The sequence below is a fragment of the Dipodomys merriami genome, unplaced genomic scaffold (genome assembly GCF_024711535.1).
Source record: "Dipodomys merriami isolate MVZ:Mamm:240054 unplaced genomic scaffold, mDipMer1.0.p SCAF_534, whole genome shotgun sequence".
Taxonomy (NCBI): domain Eukaryota; kingdom Metazoa; phylum Chordata; class Mammalia; order Rodentia; family Heteromyidae; genus Dipodomys; species Dipodomys merriami.
This window is the reverse complement of record NW_027206107.1, coordinates 588,600-612,405: the sequence shown is the minus strand read 5'-3', so window position 1 is coordinate 612,405 and position 23,806 is coordinate 588,600. Positions and strand designations below refer to the sequence as shown.

The 23,806-nt window shown below is 46.0% G+C and overlaps 1 protein-coding gene across 5 annotated transcripts in view; it reads right to left on the bottom strand.

The window, feature by feature from the left end:
- The window catches only part of LOC138811552 (signal-induced proliferation-associated 1-like protein 3), a 159,468-nt gene extending 135,674 nt beyond the window's left edge, over nucleotides 1-23,794 (bottom strand). For 4 of the 5 annotated variants that reach the window (XM_069999320.1, XM_069999315.1, XM_069999314.1 and 1 more), the window contains exon 1: nucleotides 23,620-23,794. The gene's annotated coding sequence lies outside the window, so the exon portion shown is untranslated. Of the gene's footprint in view, nucleotides 1-8,387; nucleotides 8,485-23,619 lie in introns of those variants that run through there. The other variant, XM_069999316.1, reaches the window with a different exon arrangement.
- Nucleotides 23,795-23,806: the final 12 nt, after the last annotated feature.

The window sequence follows — 23,806 nt, the reverse complement described above, 5'->3', positions numbered from 1 at the left end:
CTCAAACATACCAGAATTGATGGAAAGCTTCTGATGGAAACTTTGCAGAATATGTCAGCAATAAATATCACAAGTCCTTAAAATTAGACATATACTTTGTTTCAGTACTGTATTTCTAAGACTTTGTCCTAAGAAAAATCTAAGGTGCCAGACAAAGGTCTTTTGTGTGTAAGATACTCAGAGTTAGAATGGTGAGAGGTAGGAATAATCAGCACGGCCAACCACAGGACACTGATAGGAGAGAACACTGCGCAATCATTCAAACAAATGTCATGGACCTTGACCACTCCATGGGAGGGTCTCCCCTACAGTGTATTAGAAGGAAGTACAATCTATAGGACATAAAGAGAATGTCTGCAAAACAAGGAGCTCTACACACATCTGTGTGCAATAAAAATAGCTAACACATGAGTATTTAACACACATCAGCCTCCACTCCAACTTCTACATACACTAATGCAGTAAATCCTTACTCGCCCATGAGACTGAGATGATCACCACCAGTTACACATGGAGAAACAGAGGCAAGTTTACACAGTCGGCCCACAGTAAAGCTGTGGGATTCACACCAAGCACTCTGGTACTTAGTGAACACAATGACAATGTGCCACACAGAGAAAGAGCTGTACTTAACATCCCCTGGGCAGTAAGCAGGGGGCAGGAGAGGCTACAAGGTCAGGATGGGGACAAGGGAGCATCTAGGCTTTACATAATGCTCCATAGTTGGACTAGTCACAACCAGAATGTGCCTTCTGCAATTTAAAATTCATCAATGTCAAATCATTGCTGTGAGATCTAAATGCAAGTAGAGGTGTCTCTCAGTGCCCCCAAACCAGGATCAGACTGGAGGAGGTCACATCTCCATCCTCTAGGACAGACACCAAGTAAAGCATGCAGGCCACTCCTGTGACAGAGAGCTCTCTTTACCTAAGAGCATTGGAAAGGGCGATAAGGAGGATTTGATGAGAAGACTTTTGGCCCATCAGTTAACAAGTCTCAAGAGCACAAACTTGGGGGCCCAGCCACACCCTATTTAGGACACAAGTGGAGATATGGTCAGCAATTGCAAAGTCCTTGTTTCCTGCAATAAATCCAGTAATAAAAGTTATGTCAGGATCTAGATTAGTATGAGCTCCATCTCCTCCTAACTTCACAAATGTGGAATATGGATGCTGGGTACTGGCTGAGTCAACATCATATTAATAGGAGGTCAGACTAGAGGCAGATCAGACTAGAGGCAAACTACCCAGGTTCCAAGCCCATCAACCTGTGTGACAAGAATCAAGGACTTCACTTCTCTGGGCCTCTGTTTCTCATCTGAAAATGGAAACAAGAGATGATTGTAACAAATGCTAGGTAAAGGCTAGAGGCATGGCTCAAGTGATTAAGAGCACCTGACTAGCAAGCGCAAGGCCCCCAGTTCAATCCCCAGGACTTAAAGAAAGAAAGAAAAGAAAGAAGACGGCTAGATGAGACATGGGATGTGTGTGTGTGTGTGTGTGTGTGTGTGTGTGTGTGTGTGTGTGTGTGTAAGAGAGAAAGACAGATATAGAACGTGTCAGAATATGTTAATGAGACTGAGCTGTTATTATTACTACATAAGAATCTACAATCCAAAGCTTGAACCCTCTGGAAAATTCTCCGCTCTGCTTACCACCTAGCAAGTACAGCTTGGTATACTGTTCCCAGTCCACTGCCATCACTTTGACCCAGCTCTGTGACAGTCCTGTCCTTCAATCCTGGCTACCTCTTTTGGTGCCCTGCTTCCACTCCCCCTCTTCAGTCTCTTGACACTCTAATGCTCCACCAGGCGCTTGCTGTATACATGGCTTACCCTTCAACATCCATCTTACAAGAGTGGTTACTCTGCTTTCCTTCACACACCAAACTCATCCTGCAGCGCCTCTGCCCCCAATATTCCTTCTGCCAGGAAAGCTCTTCCCCAGATCTCTCCTAAAGCTGGCACTTGTGTGCCATTCCAGCCTCAGCTGATGCATCCTCACCCTAAGGAAGTTCCCTTGCCACCCACTGTCCAGCCTCCTATGATCTTCCTTCACCTGCCAGGTGTGTCTCACCATTTTGTTTTAATGACCTCATGGCATTATTCACTCTCCTCTGAAATTATCTTATTAGTCTGTTTACTTCTTTATTCTCTGTATCCCTCACCTTACACATAAACTCAAGGAGGATGGGCTTTCTCAAGCTCTGTCCCAAGACTCAGAAACATATGTGATACTCAATAAATATTTGTTGAATGAATAAGCCAACAATTGAATGAATTCATGAACTGCACATCACTGCACATCAAATATTCTCCCAGAAGGAATAAATGGGTTGTAATCTCCAGAAGCGAGGAGGCTCTTAGATATCTTGTAATAGAATGCGGAGCTGATCCCACAGCATGCAGAAGATTTCAAGCGTGCTATTGCTCTAAAGAATTTACGAGCAAGACAACAGCAGCCGAGGTCAGAGCTCACCCCTGGCCAGCCTCATCAACCAGCAGTGTCCTTTATTGTTCTTTTGTCTAGGAATGGAGGGTCAGATCAGAAGAAAGTCAAATGCTCAAAGCCTCTTGCCCCAAGCATAAAGAATTAATCCCCTGGCACAGAGTTGCAAAGACAAGGAAGTCTGAGAATGCAAGGGGAAGAGAGAAGGATGGGAGAAAGAAATGTCAACAGTTCCAAGTCCTCTAATGTCTCTCCCTGGTGACGTTCACTAACAAATACGCACAAGGCCCCACCTGGACAAAGGTAAAGCCTGGAGTGGCCACACCTGCCCAGTAGATGGCTGGGAGCAGCAGGTTTATCTACTGGCAAGGACCAGCAAAGATGGAATGAATGAACGCAAAACCCAAGACTAAAGATCTGAATCCTTGAAGGAAAGACTTGGCAGATGAGGAAGCAGCAGCCCAAGTACTCAATACTCATTTCCAACGTAACCAAAGTTCAAAAGAGCCAGGCCCATCAGGGAGACTGAATAATACATGAAGGAAATTTTCTCTAGAGAAATATTTCAGCTAATAGATGAATAGCAGGATAACATTACGATGTTACAATTTTTGCAAACCTCCTATGATATAATGGATCTAGGCAATAGCCATCCATGGCCATTTACCTACCCTAAAGAACACAGAAAGAGACAACAGACTTTTTTTTTCTTCCTGTCAATCATGGGCCTGGGCACTGCCCCTGAGCTTTTATGCTCAAGGCTAATGCTCTAACACTCTGAGCCACAGCTTTACCTTCAGTTTTTAGAGGTTATTTAGAGGTAAGAGTCTGATGGACCTTTTCCTGCCTGGGCTGGCTTCAAACTGCCATCCTTAGATTTCAGCCTCCTGAGTAGCTAGGATTGGAGGCATGAGCCACCAGTGCCTAGTAACAACAGGCTTCTTGTATCACATGCACACATACCCACATGTGTATTCAGATATGCACACACAGAGAAACATCTAGAAGTCCTGCCTTCTGTGCCAAAAGTATTCATGCACAGTCAAGCTACAGAATCAGTCTAAGTGTCCATCAAAGGATTAAGGGTGAGATTTAGGGTAGGAAGTGCAGGGGAGGGCAATTTCTAGGGATAGCAAAACAGAGGAGTCTAGGGCACTGGTTAGATGCAGTTCCACCTCACTCTGATGGCCTCAACCTCTTGTGTGCAGAAATGAGTCCTGAGGCAGTCAGTATCAACACAGTCCACTATGGACCACACTTCCTGGAACTCAAGTCCTGTGTCATCCTCCCTTACTGAATCTGGGCTGACAACATGATTCATGCTAACCAACACAATGAGAAAGAAGTGATACAGGGCTGGCTGGGCCTAAACCCAAGCCTAAAGGAGAGGAGGCTTAAGAGGCTGTGAGCTTCTGTGGTTTGTTTTGTCTACCATGGGGCTTGAACTTGGGACCTGGGCACTGTCCCTGAGCTCTTTTATTCAAGGCTAGGTGCTCTACCACTTTGAGCCACACTTCCATTTTCAGTTTTCTGATGGTTCATTGGAGGTAAGAGTCTCAAGGACTTGCCTGACCAGGATGGCTTTGAATTGTGATCCTCAGATTTCAGCCTCCAGAGTAGCCAGGATTATAGGCATGAGCCACCAGCGCCCAGAAAACTGCTGTGTTTTAAGTTCAGCTACTTGGCTGGTGAGTCCACACAGGAGGCAAAGTCCTGGACTACTTGGGAAGATGGAACTAGTCATCTCCAAGTAATCATTTGAGGAGAAATCATTGTGAATATTCTGGTCCCAGCAACCTTCTGACTACTGCCACAGGATCTGGCAGAAGAGCCATCTATCCAAGCCTCAGTTGACTACAAGTAATAAGCTGTGAGTTAGGCAGGCACCAGTGGCTCACACCTGTAATCCTAGCCACTCAGGAGGCTGAGATCTGAGGATCATGGTTCAAAGCCAGCCTGGGCAGGAAAGTCTGTGAGACTCTTATCTCCAATAAACCACCAGAAAACCAGAAGTGGTGTTGTAGCTCAAGTGGTGGAGCACTAGCCTTGAGCTGAAGAGCTGAAAGACGGCACCCAAGCCCAGAGTTCAACTCCCATGACCAAAAACAACAACAACAAAAAAAGCTATGAGATAGCTCACACCAGTAATTCCAGTTACTGAGAAAGCAGTGATCAGGAGGATCACAATTCAAGATCAGATTGGGCAAAAAGTTAGTGAGACCCTATCTCAACCAACAAACTGAGAGCTCTACTTAAAAATTAAAGCAAGGGGAGGTGGGGAGGAAAGGGATGGTAGGGGAAAAACAAAGGAAGGGGTAACAATGCTTGATAGAAAATGGACTTATTTCCTTGCTCATGTAACTGTAATCTCTCTGTATAGTATGTTTACAATAAAAAATATTTTTTTAAAAGAAGCAAAACAGGGTTTTAGAGGTATAGCTGCCTGACAAGTGTGATACCTTGAGCTCAAACCCATTGGCCTCCTACCATACACACAAAAGTTTGTTTGTTTGTTTGTTTGTTTGTTTTTGGTCAGTGGTAGGGCTTGAATTCTGGGCTTGGGTGTTGTCCCTGGGCTCTTCAGCTCAAGACTAGCACTCTACCACTTGAGCTACCACACCACTTCAAGTTTTCTAGTGGTTAATTGGAGATAAGGGTCTCACGGACTTTCCTGCTTATGCTGGGTTTGGTTGAAGTGAGAGCCTCAGATCTCAGCCTCCTGAGTAGCTAGGATTACAGGCATGAGCCACTGGCACCCAGCACTATTGACATTTTTAAGGTACCTATTATGACCAGAAGAAAATTCCTATCTAGATACAATACAGCACAAGTTCTGTGAAGACAAACACACTCCCAAACTGAAGTGCTAGCTACAAAAGAAACATCCTGGGATAGAGGTGTGGCTCAACTGATAGATTGTCCAGTAAACACAAGATCCTGAGTTCAAATTCTAGTACAGAACAGAGGGATGAAAGGAGGAAGAGAAGGAGGGATACCCTAACAAAATCTAACTATCTTGAATAGTATGAGTTCTTCCAAAACTGTTGACAAGAAAAGCCATGAACTTCCCTCCCTTCTTTCTCTAATTTTGTAGTAAGTATCCATTAGGCATAACTAATATGTATGAGGGCAATGAATCTATTAGTCATTTTTACAGCTAAAAATAATTTCAAGTAGATGGTTCATCACTGTGTGGTGAGAATCTTCAGAAAACACATCCCCTAGCTGGACAGGGCCATCATTAATTACACTACTGCCCCTGTGAATGAGGTGGCTAGGCAGGTTGGATGCCTGTAATGTAATTAAAAGGTCATCATCAGTGAGAGTAATACTTTGAGGTGGGGGGGGGAGAAGGAAACAAAGAGAATGTACAGCAGTAACACTCTGACCAAATAAATTATGGTAGGCCCACAGCACCATGCCTTGTGCAGTCATTAAAAGCATCAATTTCAGGCTGGAAGTGTAGCTGGTAGAGCTCTTGCCAAGCATACTGGAGGTCTGAGGTTGAATCTCCAGCAACAAATATATTCATATTCTCTCTCTCTCTCTCTCATTCACTACCTAAAAACTCAAGCATTTCCACATGGTATTTCTATGTGCAAAAAATGAATCATGTAACCACAGAGAAAAATAGGCCAAAATGCCTATTAGTACTTGATAGTATCAGTGAGGTATGTGAGAGGATGCTGACTTGGGAGCAGGGTAGAAAACCATAAGAAAGAGACACTCCCAAAAAAAGACCAGGCTGAAAATATTATGAAGGAAACTCAGAAAAATATAATTGCCATTCTCCTTTCTTCCTTTTTTTTTTTTTTTGGGGGGGGGGAAGTACTGGGGCTTGAAATCAGGGCCTTCCCCTTACTAGGTAGGCACTATACCACTTCAGCCATGACTCCAGCCCTTTTTTGTTTTAGTTATTCTTCAGAGATAGTCTTGTATTTTGGCCCAGATAAGCCTCCGATTGAGATGCTTCCACCTGTGGTGATCCTCTCTATCTATGCCTCCTGCATAGCTGGAATAACAAGCACAGGCCACTGTTTGAGCTGGAGTCGTGCTGATTCTTTGCCTTGGCTGGCCTTAAACCTTGATCCTCCCAGTCTCCCCTTCCCATTAGGCGTGCCCACACCTGACCCACCATCCTCATTTCTTGACTCTTGCAATATACCACACACAGTGCTACATCATCTGATCTCCCTTTAACTTCTCACTTAACTGCAGGCACTATAATTAGCCCCACTTTCCAGACAAGGAAATCAAGGTCTAGAGAAAGACTGTACCCAAAGCTCAAAGGACACAAGTAGTTTGCTGCTGCTGGAGCAGCTCTCTACACTGTGCACATTCTGCAAACAGCAGCAGGCCCCAAAGGGTGAGGCTATGGGACAGGGCAGCACTAAGACCGTAAGTGTCTCATGCTGACCTCACTTCTTGGAGATCAGGGAAGCCCTGCCCAGGATATTTTTACAGAATCAATTGCTACCACTGAGAGCCAGAAAACAGATGAGAATGTGTCAGCTATTACACAGTCAGACCCCTCAAGCTCACCATTTAATTAAGATCTGCTCAGCCCACAGCAAGAATTATTGCCTATTAAAGCAGTAGAGACTGATAAAGTGTGGCTGGTTCATTCCTACTTCCCAGGCATTCCTGGACTCCCCACCGCAGGATAAAGCCTGCAGAAAAAGTCAGCTTCCCACAAATGCACAGGTTACCCACCTAAATTATACTCCCTAGCACCCAGGCCTCCTGCGCCACATTGGGTTCTAGCAAATTGCCTATATGAGCAGCTACAAGGGCCAGGAAACCAGAGGTTGGAGGCAGGCCCAGGAATGGCTGTGTGACCATGAGGAAGCAGGTGGCCACCGCTGATGTTCTAATCAAACTCCAAATGGAGCTGGCCACACATCTTCACCATTTATGGTACCTAATACCATAAAGTCATTCATTAAATAACTTAGGCTGTGCCTACCATGTGTCGGGTGCTGTGGAAAGACAGAAGTACAGGGATTGCATGCGGTTGTGGGGAAGGGCAGATAATAAACAAATACAAGTCGAGTACAAAGAAATACTATGAAGAAAATCAAAGCAAGCTGAGCACAGGTGGCTGAGATCTGAGAATCACAGTTTGAAGCCAGCCTAGGCAGGAAAGTCCATAAGACCTCCAATTAATCACCAAAAAGCTAAAAGTGGAGCTATGGCTCCAAATGGTAGAGCACTAGCCTTGAGCACAAAAGCTGAGGGACAGGCTGAGTTCAAACCCCAGGACCAGCACAAAAATAAAAGAAAAAGAAATCAAGCAGAATAAAGGGTTTGAGTGTGCTATTTAGTAAGGAGAAGGCTCCCAGGAAAGGGGAAGGTGACCTGAAAGACTGAGGAGATTTTGGAGACTCTGTAAGGAAAGGCTCTAGGCAGAGAGAAGAGCCAGGGAAAGGCTGGGAGGCAGGAACAACCGCAAGAGGCCGGAGTAGCTTCAGGATGTCAAGCTAGAATGGCCAAGGCAGAGATAGGGTCACACAGGAAGCCACAGGAGCCTGGGGGCTGAGGTGGGGCACAAGGGCAGGTAATATCTGTCCAAGCTCAGAACACTTCATACCTCTATGGCTCAGTGTGGTACTGTTGCTATTTTCTAAGAAGGGAAACCTGAGGCTCAGAGAGGAAAAGGGGGTCACTTGAGATCACAATTTGGGTGCCCACACCCCCTGGCAAGAGAGTCTGTATCCAGTAAGAGTTCAACTAAAGTCCCCAACTTCTTCCCCTGGAAAATGCCTTCTATTTTCCTCTCATTTACTTAACACTCTGCCCACCCTGTCTTTACAGTTAGGGACAGACAGGTAAACATTTCATGGGAGAAGACAAGGAGGGGAGGTAGTAAGAGACAAAAAAGCCAACAGTTTAATTCTCACAAAGAAGAAAGTTATTAACTTTCTCTACAAGTTTGCTCACCTAATCAGTGTCCCAGAACTCAGTCCTGATCACAGAGTAGGCAGGCGACTGTTAGGCTGTCCCTGGGTGTGGTACCTGTCCCCAGTCTTCCTAAAGGCGAAGGACACCTGCCCCAGCTCTATGGCCGCCCGGGGGTGGTGCCTCCCCCAGCGCTGTGGGTGTCTGGAATGCGGAAACGGGAACCAGCCATGCCAGCTTCTAACAGCGACTTATTCAACAGCAGCAGGAACACGCCGCCACCAGAGTTCCCCCAGAGATAGCTGGGCTTCGAGAACAGGCGCATTCCCAAAGAGGGCTGTTTTGCCAATAGTCCCTTTGGGGAGGGAAATAAAAGAAGTCCTTACTCACCAGACACGTGGTCCTGGAGTCTGAATGGGCTTAAGAGAAAGCTCTAAGGTAACAAAGACAACTCGCCTGTTACCTTCGATTCAGGAACAAGCCACCTGTTCAGGGACAGAGCCAGGGCTGGATCTGTGCCATGGCATCCCTTGGCCTGAGCTTGTGCCTGGCTGTTACATTCCCAACCTCCCACTCTCAGGTGGGCTCCCTCACTACTGAGGATGAGCTCCAGCTTGCAAAGACAATGAGGCTGCTGCTGATCTCCTCCAACCAGCTTTGGATGCCCCTGCCCCAATGGCTTTAACAACCACCACAAATCCCAATGAAAGTTGTGCAAAGGACAGCACGGTTTTAAACCCCTCATATGGACTATCTCTCCCCAGTCTTGCAATTACCCTCTAACACTGAACAGACATGTCACAAGCTGAAGGTCAAAAAGCAAGAACATGACAGGGTGGGGATTCAACCCAGCCACAGTGGCTCTGGGATTCCAACTTTTGACCTAAATCTCCTCTTGTAAAGAGCCACAGGTGTGCCTACTGGGCCTCAGTTTCCTCTTCTGTAAAATGGAATGGGCATGGAGAGTTAGTGAGATCTTCACAGTGAGCTCACAAAAATGCTCAATAGCTATAAGCTGCCATTATTGATTCACATTGCTCTCGGGGTTAGTCAGGCCTACACTAGAATCTTCAAAATAGGAAGCAACCAGCTAATGGTCATTGAGTTTAAATACTGGGCAGTTGATGGTGGAGAAAAAATTAAGAAAAACTATTACTGCTCTTTGTTTCAGCCACAGTAACGGAAAAAGGAGTGTCTATTCTATGTCAAACACTGGAGCACAGAGGTAAACAAAAAACATACAGAACCTGCCCATGGGGTCTGACAGTGTCCTGTAAATAAACTGGCAGGAAAGCTTTCAGCCCTGTTCATCAATGACTATGGGTCAGGCACTGAGATGTTCCAAGCACTCTGAGCTAGTGCTCTAGATTTTGATTCTCACCTAGCAACCTAGGAAGATCTTTCTGATCTGAAAACTGACACTGTGAAACTCAGTGGCTTGCCCAAGATCAACAGGGAACTAGGATGGACCCAGGACTCATGAATGGGTAGTATGGCTCCTCCAGAGCCCAAGCCACATCTCTCTACCCCTCTGCCATCTCTCAGGGTGATGATGGCTTTACACTGCAGCCATGAATGACAGCAACAGGTATCTGCAGAATGTTGCATACAGTTGGGGGAGGGGTAATAAGAGCACAGGAATATTAAGTGATAATTTATTCAATTAATAACTCACATTTAGCCAAGTGCCGGTGACTCACACGTGTACTCCTAGATACTCAGGAGGCTGAGATCTGAGGATCATGGTTCAAAGCCAGTCCAGGCAGGAAACTCCGTGACACTCTTATCTCTAATAAACCACCAGAAAACCAGAAGTGGCGCTGTGGCTCAAGTGGTAGAATGTTAGACTTGAGCTGAATTGCTGAAGGGCAGTGCCCAGGGCCCAGAATACAAACCCCATGACAAAAACAAACAAACAAACAAAAACCCCTCACATTTAATATGAGAAGAGAGGCTGGGCAGGTGGCTCAGTGGTAGAGCACTTGCCTTGCATGCTTGAGGCCCTGGGTTCGATTCCTCAGCACCACATAAGCAAAAAGAAAAAAGTCGGAAGTGGCGCTGTGGCTCAAGTGGTAGAGTGCTAGCCTTGAGCTGAAGAGCTGAGGGACAGCACCCAGGCCCAGAGTATAGGCCCCACGACCGGACTCCCCCCCCCCCCCCAAAAAAAATGAGAAGAGCCTAGCCTTGAGCACTCCACATATGCCAGCCAACGGCCAAGCACTTGACTTGCATTCTCTCCTTTCACCCAGTCCACAGCCCTCTGAGCAGACTTCAGAGGGGCCTCTTGCACAGGTGTGAGAAGAGAGCAGGGAAAGACCCAGGTGTTTCTGAGCAAAGCAAGCTCTCAAAAACTATACACCTGCTGCCTTGTGGCCAACTCAAGTGCCCCTGAAATATCAGATGAAACACTGAGTATCCCAACAAGATCAAGGGTTCCTATGGTACATGGTTTCTGAGTATTTGTTTTTTAAATGGGCCATGTTTGGAGAATAGAAAGCTAAGTAGTGGGCTGAGAAGGTGGCTCAGTGGTAGAGCGCTTGCCTTGCATGCATGAGGCCCTGGGTTCGATTCCCCAGCACCACATAAGCAGAAAAAAAAAGCCAGAAGTGGTGCTATGGCTCAAGTGGTAGCGTGCTAGCCTTAAGCTGAAGAGCTGAGGGACAGCGCTCAGGCCCAGAGTTCAGGCCCCACGACTGGACCCCCCCCCCCAAAAAAAAAAGAAAGCTAAGTAGTGACTGAGATTATTATAAAACAAGATTGGTTAAGTGCAATGACACAAAAATGCCTGGGGTTATGATTCCACTTTGTTTCCCTCAGTTCCACACCAGAGATAATTGTCTACCCTAAGGTCTAGCCTCATTCCCAATCCTTTCCTATAACAAATTCAGATTTGATTTCTACTGCCACTCTCCTCCCAGAGCCACTCAGATAAGTAAGACTGGTGCTAGCTGTAGCCTAAAGATTGTAAATCCTAATGACCCTTGCCTATGATTGGTCCAGAGGTGGTCATGTGATACAGTGCTCACCAGTGAGATATGAGGGGATTCTGGGAGGCAAGCATTAATGCCTTGGAGTGAGAAGACAGGTGAGGAAGAGATATCTGCTGCTGCTGCTGCTGCTGCTGCTGGGCAAATGGCCCTATCAGGGTGTGCCAACTAAGGGCCCTTGTGGCCACACCAGAGCCTGAGGACATGGAAGGCACACCCTGTATGACAAAGTAGCACAAAGGAGAGGGACTGGGCCCTTATAAATGTTGTGGAATTGCTTAGTAAATCTTCATATTGATTATGGATTCTTTTGTAATAGGAGATCATCAATCTCCTTATTTCAGGCCCATTTCGTTTGGATTTCCTGTTACAGCACACTGATGGTTCTTAAAATGTACTTCTTGGACCAGGAACACCAGTATCCCTGGGAGCCTGTTGGAAGCACAAATTCCTGCTGGGTACGGAAAATCTTTCTTTTTTTTTTTTTTTGGTCAGTCGTAGGTTCTGAACTCTGGGCCTGGGCACTATCCCTAAGCTCTTCAGCTCAAGGCTAGCACTATACCACTTGAGCCACAGTACCACTTCGGCTTTTTCCACTTATGTGATGCTAAGGAATCAAACCCAGGGCCTCATGCAAGCAAGGCAAGCGCTCTACCACTGAGCCACCTTCCCAACCCCAGAGAATCTTATTTATAATTCCAACTGCTCAGGAGGCAGAGATCAGGAGGACCAATTAGAAGCCAGCCAGGGCAAAAAGTCAGCAAGACTCCATATCTTAACAAATTAGCAGGGCATGTAGTGACACACCTGGATAGGAAGACCTCAAACCCAGGCCAACCCAGCAAAAAGTGAGATTCTACTTTAAAATAATAATAATAATAAAGCAAAAGGGTTGGAGGTGTGATTCAAGTGGTAGAATAAGTACCTAGCAAGTGCAAGGCCCTGAGTTCAATCCCTAGTACCACAAAGGAAGAATGGAAGGAAAGGAGGTAGGGAGGGAAGGAGGAAAATTCTGAAGCTGGATCTGAAGAATAGGGAGGTGGGGGAGGGCAGTTGTCTGTGGCATTTGTTCTGAGGACTGAAAGATCTCAGGTCTGAGGACCCTTCTGGAGCACATGAAGTTGGCTAATTAATGGCCTCTGGAGTCAGACTGCCAGACTCCAAGTCACCACAATTTTTGAGCCATGTGACCTTGAACAAGTTATTTAAATACTGCAAAAGAGGAACAATAAGAGCACTTCTCTTAAAGGGTTGCTGGGAGACTTCCATGAAGCCCTTCCTGTGAAGCGCCTTGCACGCATCTGGCACACACTAGACACTATATGAATCTCCTATTTGCTGATTATTGTAGCCAAAGGCACACCAGTGACGTGACCTCCTTACTGCCTCTCCAAAAGCTGAGTACCTCCTTAAAGGTTATTTCAAACCAGGCGCCGGTGGCTCATGCCTGTAATCCTAGCTACTCGGGAGGCTGAGATCTGAGGATCACAGTTCAAAGCCAGCCTGGGCAGGAAAGTCCGTGAGACACTTATCTCCAATAAACCACTAGAAAACTGGAAGTGGAGCTGTTGCTCAAGCAGTAGAGCACTCGCCTTGAGTTGAAGAGTGCAGGGATAGCGCCCAAGCCCAGAGTTCAAGCCCCACGACCAACAAAAAAAAAAAAAAAAAAAAGGTTACTTTACCATACAGGACCCAACCCTGTGCCTTAGAGTTCAGTGATGAATAACTATCTTTCTGGTCTGTACAGAGGTGCAACAAACAAGAAGGCTAAAGGGTCTTTTTCCACTTCTCCACCAAGGCTCCTAGGTCTCCTCGCACAGCCTGAACCAGATGTTCAGTGTCAGCATTGGTTTCTTGCCCTCAGATTCAACCTGTGCAGGTCCCAAAGATGAAACATACACAAATCAAGTCACCTACCATGGAGATGGTACTTCCAACATTTTTTTCCACCTAAACTCTCCTTGGAGACCCCTCCTGAAAGAAATGGGGATGGTAGAGGGGTGCAAAAAAGCACCTTTGAAAGAAAAAGAGGTAGATATGGTAGTGCACACCTGTAATCCCAGCTACTTGGAATGTGGTGACAGGAGCATTGCAGATTAAAGCCAAGCAGAGTAAAAGTTCACAAGACCCTAACTCAAAAACCAGACCAGCATGGTAAGGCACACCCACAATCTCACCTGAGAAGCAGAGGTAGGAAGATCAGGTCTAAATTAGTGAAAGATTTTCTGAAAAACTAAGAACAAAAGAAAGACAGGAAACATGGCTTAAGTGGTAGAGAACTTATCTAGCAAGTAAAAAGCCTGGGATCTATTCTTAGCATGTGGCTGGGGATAGAACCCAGCCCTCCTATTTGCCTTCTTCTTGCAAACCAAGAATCTAGTGCTGAGCAGGACACATTACAGAAAAGACAGTCACCATCAGGAACAAAGGAGACAAGTGTCTCTCAAGATCAGACCAACTAGCACCATCACATCGACACCTCATTTACCACCTATAGATAACCCCAAGTGTGTGTTCCTCTCACCTAGGGATTCCATCACAATTTGACTGGCTATACAGACCACCTCCTCCTTCCTCCGCCCCCCCCTTCCCTGAGTAATAAATCCAGCAGGAACATCCACATGAATGAGAACCATGCTGGCTGTGAAAGAGTCTTCACCACTGGCCTGATGAGAAATATCATTAGGTCCCAAGCACTGTCACAAGCTGGTTCTTGCCTCCTTTTGTCACAAATCAAAGCTGAAGGTTAACACTTTCCCAGCCTTATACCACAATGTGCAGACAAACATAGGGCAGGACTCTGGTTCCTTCTAGGTCCTTAACAAAGGCCCATCAGAGAGAGGAAGGCCAGGTGTCACTGGAGCAGTGTGGTCTGTGCTGATGGGAGGATCTTGGGAGGATCTTAGGTCTCTTGTTGAAACAAGTCTTTGGAAAAAAATGTGGGAGGGGCCCCACAGTAGGGAAGAGGGACCTCAGTGAACTGACTGCAAGGCAACAACACTGTGGCCTGTGCTCCAGAGAACTGGTGGAAGTGTGGGGGCTACTGGTGCCTCCCAGATGTTCTCACTGCAATCTCCTTTATAAGGGGTTTCCAAAGTCCTGGCTAGGTACTGTTTTGCATAATGAAGGTTTTTGTTTTTTGTTTGTTTTTTTTAAAGCCAACATTTTATTATCTGAGTGGATTGTGCAGAGGCAGGGAAATCCCCTACCTATACACTTGAGCTTGAAACGCACAAATGTTGGATGTAATTTATTGCACTTGTTTTTAACTTTGCATAACATGAGACACTTCAAACACACAAAGGTAAAAGGAAGAGTTTAATATGTATACCCTCATCACACAGCTCCACCATTATCAACTTGTGGCCGGTCTTGTTTCATCTCTCATTCACCCCCACACACTAGCCCTCTCTATTCTCCCCTCATCCAACCATTCTGAAGCACATCACAGATAACTCGAACACTTCATTCACAAGAATTGCAGAATGAGCTGCTTAAAGACAAAGGTTTTCTCTAAAGCAGTACCACAAGATTATTATCACTGGAAGAATTAAGAATTCCTCTGTGATAGTCAGAATGCTTTATTATTATTATTATTATTATTATTATTATTATTTGTCAGTCATGGGGCCTGAACTCTGGGCCTGGGTGCTGTCCCTCAGTTCTTCAGCTCAAGGCTAGCGCTCTACTGCTTGATCCACAGCACCACTTCTGGCTTTTTCTGCTTATGTGGTGCTGAGGAATGGAACCCGGGGCTTCATGCATACAAGGCAAGCACTGTACCACTGAGCCACCTTCCCAGCCCCTGCTTTATTATTTTCAAGAAAGAGAAAGAACAGGTTCCAGAACACAGAAAAAAACCCCATGCCTTGAGTAGTGCTCAAGCCTCAAGGGTATGGAAGCTGAAGTGGGCTCCCAAAAGGCCGCTTCTTAGGTGGAGAGGCTGGAACTAGTGTGGACAACCCTACTTACCCTCCCTATCTGTCTGTCCATTCACAGACAGTCATATAGTACTTAAGAGCCTAGACTCTGGATTAAGTGGCTCCATTGTGAATCCTAGCTTTGAGACTTACAAATTTCTCTAGACTACAGTTTTGCTATACAAATAAGTACCAGGGCTGATGCAGTGGCTCATATAATAACAGACCACTTGCTTAGTAAGTGCCAAGACCCTGAGTTCAAACTTCAGCATTACAGATAAATAAAAATAAAGGTATTAACAACAGTAGTGCCCCATATGTCTCCTGGAGTGGACAGAAGGATTAAATGAAAAGCCCTCACAGCAGTGCCTTGCAGATGACACATCCTAGTGAAGGCCAGCTAGCATGGAGTTCCGTCCACAGATCCTCACTGAGCATCTTTTACCTACCAAGCACTGGCCAGCAGATGGATAGTTGTGCTACCTTGTTGGTGCAGGAGACTCAGATCCATCCTCCACCTTTGAGGGAGAACTCTGAGCCAAGAGAGAATCTGAAACAGTGACCCCAAAGAGTTCACAGAGGTTTTCTGTGACCACCTCTCCTGCTCCTGCCCACTCTGCCATGTCTCCCAACATAAGAATATGGCAAAATTCACTAGTCTGTGCTTTGGCTGAGTGACAGGAAGAACTGTGCAGACACCAGGGGACAGGTCTTTAGCAGCTTAGAAATGAGCCTATGCTATGAACAGGCTGGCCCTTGCTTGCCTTCCTTTCTCCCTGCTTCCTATTGATCTCTCTCCCCAGACTCCTCTCTTTTCTGAGAGTAAGGTCCCTGTTTTCAGCAAACCTAGAGCTCAATCCAAGGAATGGACCTGGACTCTTTCAGGTCTCAACTGGCACCCTGGCACCAACATAAACTCAGGGACCATTGCTGACAAACTCTAGGAATAACAAATCCTTTCACAACTTTCTTTGCCTTAAACTCAAACACTCTCTAAAGACCGCACATACAAACAAGGTTTCATGAGCTGGGGTGCAACACAGTGATTCTACCTTTTGTACCAATAAATAAACAAATAAATAAATAAACAGTGAAAGCATGTACTGGAGCTGAGCTTGAATTCAGCCTCCACCACTTTCCAACTTTGAGTCTGCAGCCTTCTGATGCCTTACCTCAGCTTCCTCATCTGTAAAAGTGGAAATGACCACAGCTCCCACCACCACAGAACACTGGTGACACCCACCAGCGCTGAGTGCAGTGGCAGGCACAAAGGTGTATGAACCTGTTGCTGCTGAAGATGCTTTCCATCCCTCAGCCACCAAGAACAGGGTGCAGCTCAAGGGGGAGAGAGTACAGGCTGTGCGGGGCCCTGAGCTCCCATTCGCAGCATAAAAAAGACAGAAAGAAAGAAAAAAGTAAAAATGGTATTTTTGATCTGTCATGGTCAACCTCACAACAGGCTCATGCTGTCCAATATGGTAGCCATTTGCTATAGGTGCCTACCAAACAGCTGAGAGGCAAAATAGGATGGGCTGGGAGTATAAAATACACCATGTAAGCCAGGCTCAATAGCACACTCCCAAGGGGCCGAAGGTAGGCAAACTGCCTTAGCTCAGGAGTTCAAGGCCAACCCTGGGCAACAAAGTGAGACCCATTTCAAAATAAAGAGAAAAAAAAAAAAAGCAAACCCACATTGCACTTCAAAGATCTCAAGTAAAAACAACACTATAAAATACCTCATTAATTTTTATGTTGGTTACATGTTTACATGATATTTTAGATTAAATAACATATATCATTAAAATTAATTTCCACTGCTGAGTGCCAGTGGCTCACACCTATAATCCTAGCTACTCAGGAGGCTGAGATCTGAGGATTGTGGTTCAAAGTCAGACCGGGCAGGAAAGTCCATGAGACTCTTATTGCCAATTAATCATTTTAAAAAGGGGCAAGGGGAGGGCTGGAAATGTGGCTTAGTGGAAGAGTACTTGCTAGAAAGAATGAAGCCCTGGGTTCAATTCCTCAGTACCACATAAACAGAAAAAGCCAGAAGTAGCGTTATGGCTCAAGGTGGTAGAGTACTAGCCTTGAGCAAAAGCAGCTCAGGGACAGTGCCCAGCCCAGGACCAAAAAGCTAATAATAGCCAGTGGCTCACTCCTGTAATACTACCTATACAGGAGGCGGAGATCTGAGGATCATTGTTCAAAGCCAGCTTTGTCAGGAATGTCCCTGGGACTCTATTCCACTGAAAAGCTGGAAATAGATGTGGCTCAAGTGCTAGCCTTGAGCAAAAAAGCTCAGGGCCCAGGCCCTGAGTTCAAGCCCCAGGAGCAGCGCGCGCACGCGCGCGCACACACACACACACACACACACACACACACACACACACACACACACACACACACACACACACACACACACACACTAATAATTTCCTTTTCACTTTTTACAATGTGGCCAGTAGACTATCCAGGACCAGCACACACACACGCGCACACACACACACACACACACACACCTAGTAATAATTTCCTTTTCACTTTTTACAATATGGCCAGTAGACTATGTATCAACTAAGAATGTTTAGAAGAGCATCTAGCACCCATGTAGTTGCATTATCTCCATGAACGATTGAAACCTAAGATATATTCAACCTGTATTATATTCAATGATCTCAAGTGCCTAGTCTGATGCCCAGCATACACGGAGGAGGCGGAGGCGGAGGCGGAGGCGGAGGCGGAGGCGGAGGCGGAGGCGGAGGCGGAAGCGGAAGAGGAGGAAGAAGAAGAAGAAGAAGAAGAAAGAGGAAGAGGAAGAGGAAGAGGAAGAAGAAGAAGAAGAAGAAGCAGCAGCAGCAGCAGCAGCAGCAGCAGCAGCAGCAGCAGCAGCAGCAGCAGCAGCAGCAGCAGCAGCAGCAGCTTCACAGACTGACGGGTGAAAGGAGCTCTCCAGATGCCTGGTCTTCAAAGCATCCACCAGTATCCTCACATTGAGCCAGGGCTGTTCTTCATTCAAAATACTTAACAACCTGTAAGGCAGGCCCAGACTTTACAAATCAAAATGGACACATCATAGGACAGAGGAAGGACTGGTGTCTCTTCAGAGGCCACATCTCATCATTTTAATTGCTAAGTTGTAATATGACACTTTAACAACCAATAAGGCTGGCTTGATGGCTAAAACATCCTACCCCTTGCCAACCCAAAATCTCACAAAGATTGCCCAAATGAGACACTGGCCCATTCAGACCTGTGCTACATGTCAATCCATATCTAATGAAAGCCATGCAGTCAACCTTGATTTTGAAACAACCAGCAAACCATCCTAACAGCCCAACCTAATCCTGTTTCCTGCTATGTAGCCCAGGCTGGCCTCAACTCATGGTCTTCCTAAGTCCTGAGATCAGACATGTACTACTAATGCCAGGGCTATTGTGTCTTACTGCCAGTTGAAATGACACATCATCCACACACTGCTCCTGCTGCCAAATGAATAAGGCACTAACATAGTCTGCAGCACTCTGCCTGTCAAACAAACATGAACAGGAAATACTGTGTCCACTTCCTCCATTGGCCTCTGCCTCCTTCTAGTGAGAGCCTGGAAGGAGAGAGAGTGAAGAGCCTGACCCTGAAATCATTTGCTCATCTGTAAAATGAGCTCAGTAAAGTTAACCAGTCATTGGGTTCCCATCAGAGTTAAGTAAGGATGGGTATGAAATGCCAAGAGAAACACCTAGCAGACAATAAATACGATTACTACAATAGCTGCTATGGATATTATCTTAAGATAATTCATTCTTCTGCATTCATTTATGATGCTATTTCTAGAGTAAATTTATTCCCACCTCTGGACTTTTACACTTGCTGTTCCCTCTGCCTGGAATGTTCTTTTTCTAGTTCTTGACACAGCGGGTGCCTCTTGCTCACTCTGGTCTCAGCTCACATGACTTCTCTTCAGAGGCCCAAGAGGCCTTGCCTGACCATCAGCTACAGTAATTACCCCTTCCCTTCACCCCTTCCTCTTACCAGCCACTTTCCAGCCTTTTACCCTGTTATTTTCTCCAGTATACTTAAAACCACTCAAAAGTGGATGGATCAGACTTTTTTCATTTAAAAAAATAATGAAGGGGCTGGGAAGGTGCCTCAGTGGTAAAGCGCTTGCCTTGCATGCATGAGGCTCTGGGTTCGATTCCCCAGCACCACATAAGAAAAAAGAAAAAAAGCCGGAAGTGGCGCTGTGGTTCAACTGGTAGAGCGCTAGCCTTGAGCTGAAGTGCTGAGGGACAGCGCCCAGGCTCAGAGTTCAGGACCCATGACCGAACCCCCCCCCCAAAAAAATAATAATGAAGTCTGGCACAATGGCTCATGCCTATAATCCTAGCTACTTGGCAGGTTGAGACTGGGAAGAGAGAAGTTCGAGGCCAGCCCCATTTAAAAACAATGTTGGGCTGGGAAGGTGGCTCAGTGGTAGAGCACTTGCCTTGCATGCATGAGGCCATGGGTTCGATTCCTCAGCACCACAAAAGAAAAAAGAAAAAAAAAGCCAGAAGTGGCGCTGTGGCTCAAGTGGTAGAGCGCTAGCCTTGAGCTGAAGAGCTGAGGGACAGCGCCCAGGCCCAGAGTTCAGGCCCCACAACCAGACCCCCCCCAAAAAAAATGTTTTAACACCCCTGGCTGGACACAGTTGGGAGGTTGAGTGGCTAAGACTGGGAGGATCATGGCTTCAGACCAGCTTGGGTAACAAGTCTGCAAAACTCTCTCTTCACTAGGAATGGGCCTGCACCTATCATTCCTGGTTGAGTGCCAGCTGTGAGTGAAAAAGTTAAGCAAGAATGTGAGGCCCTAAGTTCAAGCCATAGTACTGACATAAAATAAAATAAATCACCACGGGCAAAAGCACATCCATTTTCTTCACTCTGGTATCTAAAAACCTGCCAGTGGATGCTTATTATTCACAATTTCAACAACCAGTTATCCCTGAGGGATGGGACTTGGGTGTGGAGAGGAGCAACAACTACTTTCCATCTACATCTCTGAATTGTCTGACGTGTCACAATGAGCCTATCTTTCTTGCATAACTTCTTTTTCAAAGCCAAATCCAACCTAATCTATCCTCCTCTCCTATCTTTCTCTCACATGCACACACATACACACACAAACACACAAACACACACACACACACACACACACACAAAGGCCATGACCAGAACAATCCTAAAAACTAGAAGTAATACCAGTCTTGAAAATACAAATGTGCAAAGTGGTCCAACAACCCCTAACAGCTAAAAATTAACACTTTATAAGAAATGACTGCTCAACTCTTTTATTAAAATGTAAATACATTTAGATTTTGCAAGTTTGAAATTATCAGCAAAACATGTTTTGTAGCAAAAAAAAAAAAAAAAAAAAAGGTACCGGTTGCTACACTTCCTAAATTCCATTTTTGATTTACCACCTAACAACTGCAATGTCTAAAAAACAAGCTCACATTTAACTTAAACCATTCTACCCAGAGTACTAAACAACCATATGCTATTGTCACTAACAATGGAGGCCAACCAAGATTTTTTGTTCTTGTTAGGAAACCCTTTAATTTTTTAAATTGTTTTTATAAAGAATTACAATCATAAGTCAGGTAATGAATACAATGCTTCTTGGGCAATGGCACCCCTTCCTTTCCTTTCCCCCATTTCTCCCCCTCCCATCTCCAAGGTATTTTAAGCCCCTGCCTTATTTCTGGAGATAAAACACACACATATACACACACAGGTGAATTTAATGACCATCATAAATTTGATTAAGACCACAAGTTTCCATTTTCAATTGAAAATCACAAAGACAGGTTTCAGACAGCAGACTCAACCTAAATTGAGATCTAGTAAATTTCCTTTCCAGCCTTTTCTGGGGTGTGTAGTGTGTGTGCTGTCTCCCCACATGCCAGGGGTGGCCACTTTCCCACACAGGATATTCTAACCTGCTGACAAAGAGTATAATTTTTCAGAAATAAATGAACAATTCAACTGATTTGTGCCAAGCTAAAATCATAGAATGGGTCCCCTGAAAGTCAGGCCTGCCTTTCACATCTGCAGCCACTGCAGTCTAGCCAAGCCAGTATTGTCTTCTCTGCCCCTTCTTAATACATATGCTGCATATGTTAATCCTTGGTGACTTAAAAGAATCAAGTGGGCCTTGTCAGAAAGGCCACCTCCAAGAGCTAGAGGATCTTCTAGGGTCCTCAAATGGAAGAACAACATGGGATTTCTGTGACATGGCAGCTCCATCTTGTTATCAACCAACTGTATGAGGGAAGGGAAGGGAAGAAGAGCAATTCCCAATTTCTGGCTTAGGCAACTAGGTCAATACTAGTCCATTCACACCACAATGGTGACTACTTAGTCTAGGAGAAGGAGGAAGGGGCAGAAGAGGAGGAGGAGTTCAAGTTGGACATGTTCAGTTTTATAGCGCCAAAGAACAGCTACCAGGAGACACCAATGAAGCATAGGCTCCATATCTGAGCTGGAAGTTCAAGGGTTTAGTGTGGGCTTCAGAAAGTCAGGAGCTGCCCACACTGGGACAATAATTAAAGCATTGGGGCTGAAGGTGTAGTTCAGTGATAGCATGCTTAGCAGCAGGCATGGTGATGCATGCCTGTAATCCAAGCACTTGGAGATCTAAGGCAGGAAGATCACAAGTTTGAGGTTAGCCTCAGCTATACAGTGAGATCCTGTCTTAAAAAAAAAAAAAATGCCCTAGCACTCCAGGACCAATAATAAGTAAAGGACAGGAAAAGCATTGTGCTGGTGGCTGCTAATGACAGGTCTACATCATCTTTTCTCAGGCCCTTATACTATACAGTAGATACCGTAAGTTAACCTTAAGGGAAAAGGAGGAAGATACACTAACTTTGTCCCCACCTCTGTCCTACAAGTACAGAAAGAAGCAAAGAGTCAAGGTGGGGGAGAGAGACGACAACAACAACAATAAAAAAAAAAATACATTCATCAAGTGCTTAATGTGTGCTGGGACCTGTACAAAATACTAAGCAAGAATTATCTCCTGAAATCATCAGAACAATTCTGGCATAAAAGTCCTATGACTACCATTTCACAGATGGGACACTGAGGCTTGGAGCAAACGTGTGGGGGAGCTTAGGGCTGTCATGTCACAGCCCACAGTTAAGCAGTCTCTGGGCCAGATGGAGAATATTGAAGAACAACAATTATAATACATAAGAGCTGCTACTTAGTAAGGGGTGGCTCAGATTAGGAACACAATCTCATCCTTCTGAGGGTGGTCCTGCTATTGGTCTCATTTTTATAAATGAGGACCTAAGAATGCAGATGAAATCAAGTGAACCATTTTTAAATCTGGACTGCTGAGGAGACCAAGACTACAGCCAGAGACACCCCCAACTCCCTCTCAGAGGGTCTTTGGGCCACTGGGAAAACGCTGAATAAATGATACCATTTACTGAGCACTCTGTGCCAGCTGCTGCGCTAAGCACTTTACACATGGCATTTTCATTGCATCTTCAAAGCAACTGTCTATGAGGTGGCTGCAATGAAACCCCCATTTTACAACAGGGAAACTGAGGTACAAGAGGTTGAAGACAGCTGGCCAAGGTCACACAGCTGGTGAGTGGCCAAGCTTCAAATCAAATCTGAACCTGCCTGCCCGCCCCCCATCCCTGTTTCCCCAAACGAAAGCTCTGAAACAAAATAATCTCAGTTTCCCTAGCAGCTCTCCTGCATTGAGTGCTAACTATGGACTCGGCATATGCTCCACTAACCGTTCATCCTGTGCAATCGATTATCTTCACCTCATTTCTCCAGGAGCTAACAATAACGCCAACACCTAACAAGTACCTTCCATGTGGCAAATGCCTTATTCGCCAGAGCTCAAAAACCAATCCTCAGCAAAAAAAAAAAAAAAAAAAAAAAGAAGAAGAAGAAGAAGAAAAGAAAAGAAAAAAATTAATTAAAAAGAAAAGACATTCTCCTCCGTTTCATCGAAAGGGGGTGGGGGGGATTGAGGTTCGACGCGTTTGCCTCACACCGCAGCTCTGAAGTGGCGGGGCTGGGACGTGCACCCCACAGCTCCCCCTGACTCCAGGCTCTTCCACCCCCCCCCCCCGCCCTCCCACCCCATACCACCACCACCACCTCACACAGCTCCGGCTTTCACGATCGGAAAGTTGAGCCATGCGGGCTCGAGTACCCCTCAGCCTGGTCCAGGAGGACGTGAGTCCCAGCGCCGCCGCCCCCCACAGCCAGTGCCCACAACCCGGCCGTCCGCCTGGTTGTCCGTCGGTGCTGACCCCCGGAGGTGGGAGGGAGGGGGGTCCGAGCAGCCACCAATTCCCCTCACCTTTGCACCAGGGTGCTCCTTCAGCCTGGAACACCAATACCTGGGTGTCCTGGTTGCCCGCCCGAGCGGGTTCCTCGACCGCGGCGTCTGGCCCCCGCGCGACTCGCTTGGAAGACGCCGCCAGCTCCGGTGGCCCGAGTGACTTCCAGGCTGCCCACTTCCAAGCCGCTTCGCGCGAGACCTCCTG